This window comes from Oratosquilla oratoria, chromosome 14 (genome assembly GCF_046742065.1).
Source record: "Oratosquilla oratoria isolate Oo_2021 chromosome 14, ASM4674206v1, whole genome shotgun sequence".
Lineage (NCBI taxonomy): Eukaryota > Metazoa > Arthropoda > Malacostraca > Stomatopoda > Squillidae > Oratosquilla > Oratosquilla oratoria.
The window spans coordinates 29,963,199-29,970,698 of record NC_134790.1 but is presented as its reverse complement, the minus strand read 5'-3'; positions in this window follow the sequence as shown (position 1 = coordinate 29,970,698).

Below are 7,500 nucleotides of genomic sequence, written 5' to 3'. Positions count from 1 at the left end.
GCATGGAGGCGAATTCGGATTTAGGAAAAGAAATATATATAAACCTAACATAAAATAGAATGAAAATAGCTGTGAATTGGTACCATTTGGCTTAACGAAATGGCTTTATTTTAACTTATTTATTTTATTTCTCCTTTTAGATCAGCCATTGCCGGCAAAGTTAAAGCAACTATGACATGGAACATAAAAAAAAGAAAGAAAAGAAAAGAAAAATCAACCTCCCAAGTTCGGTTAGGACTTTTATGCGTGGAGGTGAATTCGGATTTAGTAAAATATTATATATATATATATATATATATATATATATATATATATGTATATATATATATATGTATATGTATGCATATATATATATATATATATATATATATATATGTATATGTATGCATATATATATATATATATATGTATGCATATATATATATATATATATATATAGAGAGAGAGAGAGAGAGAGAGAGAGAAAGAAAAAATAATATACGATGAAATAAAAATAGCTGCGAATTGGTACCTTTTGGCTTAACGAAATCTCTTCTTTTTATCTTATTTTATTTATTTTTCCATTTAGATCAGCCATTGCCGTCAAAGTTAGGCAGCTATGGCTTGGAAAAATATACATTAAACCATTTTCATTCCCCTTTTCACGTGAAATGAATGTAAAATGGGTGAGAATGTCCCAAGGACAGCGGGTGGAGGGACGGAGATAGAGAGAGGGATTTTTAGAGAGTGATAGAGAGATAGCGTGTCCATGACCTATTGTTTAGAGAGAGAGAGAGAGAGAGAGAGAGAGAGAGAGAGAGAGAGAGAGAGAGAGAGAGAGAGAGAGAGAGGGAGAGAGAGAATGAGAGGAAAAGAGAGAAATAGTGGGAGAGAGGGAGAGAATGGGAGAGCGAGAGAGAGAGAGAGAGAGAGAGAGAGAGAGAGAGAGAGAGAGAGAGAGAGAGAGAGAGAGTGAGAGAAAGAGAGAGAGAAAGAGAAAGAGAGAGAGAGAGTGAGAAAGAAAGTGAAGGAGAGAGTGATAAAGACAGAGAAAGGAGAGAGTGAGAAAGAAAGAAGTGAAGAGGAGCAAAGAGACAGAGAAAGAAACAGGAGAGTGAGAAAGAATGAGTAGAAGGGGGTGATAAAGACAGAGAAAGAAGAGAATGAGAAAGAAGGATGTGAGAGGGGCAGAGAGAGAGAGAGAGAGAGAGAGAGAGAGAGAGAGAGAGAGAGAGAGAGAGAGAGAGAGACAGAGAGAGAGATAGAGAGAGAGAGAAGGTAAAAATATAACAATGGAAAAAAGGTCGCCTAGATATTGAGATCTACATCCATATGTACATGTTGGTAAAAATCTATTTTCTATTTAAAATTTCGTGGTCATCAACTTTCATAAAAAATGAATATTTATTTTTCAAAACGATTGATACATATTTTACAAAAGAATTGTTTTGCAGCCACGTGGAAACGTAGGGAGACATTTCTGTCCTTAACGACGTAAGAAAAAAAAATTAAATAAATAAAATTGTTTTAACATTTCACGCAGATTTTTTGGGCTTGTCACCATTGAAAACGCGTAGTCAAATACTTTCCCATATATTTTTATTTACTTCTTACAAAAACAGACAATACAAGACTAAATGTCTAATACTCAAAAATAGATAAATCCGTTTAAACAAAGTTATTTGTACATATACGTACTATTCTACTAAAAGAAGGCAGTTAAAAAACTATTACAAAGAAAAGGACAAGGAAGAGAAAGAGGAAAAGAAATATGAAGAGAAAGAACGAGGAGGAAAAGGAGGAGGAAGAGGAAAAGGAAGAGGAGAAGGAGAAAGAAAAGGAGGTGAATGGGGAAGGGAGGGGTAAAGCGAAGTGGGAGACGAAAAAGACGAAGAAGACGAAAAAGAAAAAGAAGACGTAGAAGAAGAAGAAGAAAAAGAAGATGACGACGAAGAAGAAGAAGAAGGAGGAGGAGGAGACGAAGAAGAAACAGGAGGAGCAGCAGAAGAAACAGAAGAAGAAGAAGAAGAAGAAGAATTAATTGTAGAGATAGTTTGACAACCTGGAAGATATCAATTTGACCCCCTCCAACTCCCAAGTCACCTTCAAGTGATCAAATCGTCCTTCGCTATCCATAACAAAACCTTTAATGTCCATCAGCCCAGGATAACCCAACTCAGAATGACTTTGTTTTTCCAGCTTTATTTTTCTCTTCAAACAATTTCTATCAGCTGATGACCTATTCTTGAAAAAAATATATGACCCAGAAATAAGTAAATGAATTAATTAATAAGAAAAAAAGAAAGAAATTGAGAGGAGAGCCACATGGCGTATAGAAATATGACCCAACATGACCTGAGGCCAGGTCACCATCTTCCACCAATGACCATCTATCCTTCCTCCATCCACATCTTACCCATGCCCTGACAAACCTACCCCTCCCCCGTCCACCCTACTCCTCCCCCGTCCACCCTACCCCTCTCCCCGTCTACCCTACCCTACCCTTCCCGTCAAAGCTACCCCTCCCAGTCCACCCTATCTCTCCCAGTCCACCCTACCTCTCCCCCGTACACCCTATCCTCCCACGTCCATCTTATCCCTCCCAGCCCATCCTACCCGTCCCAGTCTACCCTATCCCTCCCCCGTCCACATTACCCATCCCAGCCTACCTCATCCCTTTCAGCCCACCCTATCCCTTCCCAGTTCACCCACCCTTTCTCCCTTTTACCTTATTCCTCCTAGTCCACCCTACTCTCCCCCGTGCACCCGCCTTCCCACCCTAGCCCGTCTACCCCAGTGATTTGGTACACTCTTTGGCCACTTCGGCCTTGTGCAAGTGGCACTCTTCGCCGTAAATCAGCCGAGAGCCATTGTGGTGCCGGCCCAGCACCGGGCACACCTCATAAACCCAGTGCCCGGGGCTCTTATCCTCATTCGGAGGCAAAGGCCGCCTCCTTGCCTCCTCGACCTCTATACAAGTGGCCTCCATACGGAACAGTGGTTCCCAAACTAGGAATCGCCTCCCCGCCCCAGGAAGCGTGAGGATAATACAAGATGGGTACGAAATCATCAGTTCAATAGTTATTATTTAATAAGAATATTGAAATTGCAAAAACAAGTATCTGCCGTTACATACGTGCAAAGTATACTTTACCAGTCACTCTAACCCATTTTCTATCAAGATATAGATTGAAAAAATATAAACAGAAAATACGTATGATTTTAAATAAATAAATAAAATGTGGGCGGGGGCGTGCGGGTGAGCTGGAAGCAAAAATTGGGTGTCATAAAAGACACTTTGGGAACAACTGACGTAGAGCCATACTTGGGTAATTAAGTATAATATTGTTAATGCACGTAACGCCCTTAATGCTCACTTATCTATTTATTCATCTACTTCAAGCCCAATAAACGACAATATATATTTTGATTTTACCTGGGCTGTTGTTAGACATATTAATTTTGCTTGAATGTTCGGGTAGCAGGAGGGCTGGGGTGAGAGGGGTGAGGAGGTGAAGGTGGAGTGGGTGGAGGGGGACGGAGGACCGAGTGAGGGGGATAGATTCCACACAGAAAATGACCGGAAATAAATAGTATAATATTCATGCAAAGACTACATTTCAGATGAATATAAAAGCGTATCATTTGAAAGACTAGTATATGCCGACGTAGGAACAAATTTGCTAACAGTATCTATCAATGTTGTATATTACATATCACATGTACATTTTCAGATGTATCTCTATGATGAACCTTTCATACATATATATGTATATATATATAATATGTATATATACGTATATATATATATATATATATATATATATATCTTCGTATATATAATATACGGTACATATATATTTATGTGTACATGAAGCTAGTTCCCTCAAAATAATTTTCCCTTTTTAGATTCTTATCAGTCCTACCACTTACGTATGAATTGGCATCTCTCTTCATTTGGGAAAAGACGCGCTACAGCCGAAAACATATGATTTCTATTTAATCAACTGTCTGCCATTCAAGAGAAAACATTTTCAATTCATACCTCCCTAGGCTGATTTTCATAATGTAGTGTTCAGAATGCATATGTCTTCGTTCATGAATAATGTCATATTGGACTTGATCTCGCGTTGAGTATACATGTATTGTCTTTTCTGGAGTCTACAACCTTGTTTCTATTAAGATATTAATAATACATGTGCATAATGCATGAATTATGTTTCATGCTGATCAAATTATGTTAAACCATTATCCGAGGCTCCTCAGTTTGGTTACGAAGAATTCAAGTCAGGTGAGAATTAAGTTAAGATTTCTGAGATTAAAACGAACTCAATGAAATACACCAATTCAGCGATCTACAGTAAGTCCTTGTTTTGACTGATAAATGGAGATTTTATTCAGAAAATGGAGACTGGTGTAGAGTGATCAGGTATTGTATTATGTACAAATCTTTCTAATAAAGGTCACTTCCCGATGTAAGTCCTACAAGGAGGACTTCAGAGATGTTCATTTCCCATATTACACACACACACACACACCCGCAGCCTCAAAGTGGCTGGCAACGATCATTGGATCACCGAAAGTTAAACAAACAAAATAAATAAACCCCTTTTGGATTACCTAGCGTTCACAATGAAGTCTACAAAGTGCACAGCTATGTGTTAAATTTTAATTCAAAGACGGGAGTAACGAAATCCTACTCACGACTCTGCAGTCAGCCAAATGGTCATTCACTGCACACATACCTGGAAATGAAGGAAGGTGTTAGTCAAAAAGGGCTCAACACAGTTATGGTAATATGTATCCTCTAAGTACCTTCGTAAGGAGACCTGGATATAGAAAGGCTAGACCCATGGACACTATGATCAATCCCCTAAAAAAAATAAATAAATAAATAAATAAATAAATAAATAAATAAAGTAAATAAAAATAAAATAAGAAAATAAATAAAATTATATATTTTATATATATATATATATATATATATATATATATATAATAAAAAACTAAATAAATACATGAATTAATACAATAAAATAAAGTAAATAAAACAAAATTAAATAACGAAGAATAACATTGATAAAAAGTTAATCCATAAAATAATAACGAATAGATAATTGAATAAATAGATAAAAATAACAATAATGGTAATAATAATAATAATAATAATAATAATGAATAAATAGGTAAGTAAATAGATGATACAAGATAAAATTAGATAAAATTATAGTAACAGTAAAAAAAATACAAAAATAAAAAAATAAAAATCCTCTCAACCAAGATAATATAGCAATCAGGCCCTCAGCTACACTCCCAAACAGCATGTTCCAACTCCAATTGCTCCCGGAACAAGAGCGAGTCGACTGGGTACGCTTGACGAAAGAAGAACAAAAACAAAAAGATGAGTAAGAAGAAAATTAAGAAGTAAAAGAAGATGAAGGAAAAGAAAAAATGAAGGATAAGAAAATTACGAATTAGAAGAAGAATAAAACGAAGAAGAAAAAGGAGAAAAGGATGAACAAGAAGAAAAAGAAGGAAAAGAAGAAAAGGAAGAAAAGGAAAAGGAGAAAAAAGAGGAAGAAGAAAAAAGAAAAATAAGAGGAAGAAGAATAAAGAAAAAAAAAGAAGAAGAGGAAGAAGAAGACATACGCTGTACGTGTCCTCTTCTATCCTAATCCTTTCCACGTTCTCCTCCCTGAGAACAGCCGTTTTCTAGACGTATGGGGCATTAAATATAAAAAGATTCCTAATACCGTACGGCTTTCTATAACGCCTTTCCCGAAAGGTATCCTATAAAGATGTTGAAACTTGGGTACAACATGGTCTCCTTCCAAAACACACACACACACACATACACGCACGCACGCACGCACGCACGCACACACACACACACACACACACGAACACACATACATCGTGTGTATATATAAAACTATATATATATATATATATATATATATATATATATATATATATATATATATATATATATATATATATATATATATACAGGGTGTTCCAAAAGTTTATTTCACATTCTAAGAACTCGTGAATAATGAACTACAAATGGTAACAAGATGAAAGTGGTACCATTTGAAAGCTATAATCATAAAGTTTTCTTCTGTAAATCCTGTTATGGATAGGATGTTCCGGACGAACTGATCGCGTGCTCCTGCAATGGCCCCCTAGGTCTCAAGATCTCATTCCATGCGACTTCTTCCTCTGGGGGTATTTGGAGGGCTTGGTGTATGTACCTTCCCTTCCCAGAGACGTGGGTGACCTGAAGACTCGAATAACAGAAGCCTTGGCAAACCATCGACAACGCTATGCTAGGTCGCCTTTGACAAGAAATGTATTATCGTTTGGATGTGTGCCGTGTAAACCAAGGAGCACACATTGAACACTTTTAAAAATAATAATAAATTAATTTCTTGCACTTTTTTTTATATTTCCTGTACAGAAACTTGAAATTATAAGCTTTCAGGATAAATAAATCAAATTTTTAAAACCTCAATAGGTATTTAAGATATAAAATGTCGTAATGTGACATATACTTTTGGAACACTCTGTATACATACACATACATATATAATTCTTATATAATAAATCAGAAGTTGTGGTGATATCTTTCATATAATCAAATTCCGCTGGCTGAACTCCTTACATCATAAGCACGTGTGTATCCATGTACCGTACTCTTAGTTATGGCATACACATCCCCCTATGGTAACTATATTTCTTCCCCCAAACAGAATCAGAACTTCCAAGCTTTGGCCAATTCTCTTGGGCTACTCATTACTCCTTGTTACCTACATTAGCAGAGGCCTCTATATCCAATTACTGCTGCGGACCAGTGTTTCGACCTTTCCTTAGACTCCCTGACCCAGTGTACAGGAGGCCTTCTGTGTCTGAACGAGTTTCCCTGACTGTAGAGGAAGGGTTACAACGTTCTCTCATGTTTGTTTTCTCCCTCTCACTTTCTTGCCTAGCCTTAGATAACTTCTTCCTTGCCTTCTCTATTATTTCTTATTACCCTTTTTTTCCTTTCTCTCCCCTACCTTTATCTCTCCTTCCGTTCCCCCTTCCTATGATCTTGATTCCCTTATAATCCATTTTCTACAATTTCTACAAATTGTCTTATTTTTCCTTCCTTACCTAACCTCACGTACCTTCTGTATTACTTTCTTCATCACCTCATACATTTCTTTCCTTCCTTTCCGCCCTTTACCTTCACTTTCTTCCCCTCCTCCCTTTCTCTCCTTTATTAAACCTTATTTTCTTCATCATCTCCCCTTATTTTTCTTTCACCTCTTTGTATCTCCACCTTCCCTCCCCTTCTCCATCTCCCCCGTCCTGCCCTTAAATTACCTTCCTTGTTTCCTCTTTTACCTCCTCTTGCCTTCCTTCCCTATCTTCCCCTTCCTTTATCTCCACACATCCTTTTCCTGTCTCTTTTTCTATTCCTGACCCCTTAAAACACTTTTGTTTTCTTAATAGCTTCGTATTTTTCTTCCCATCTCC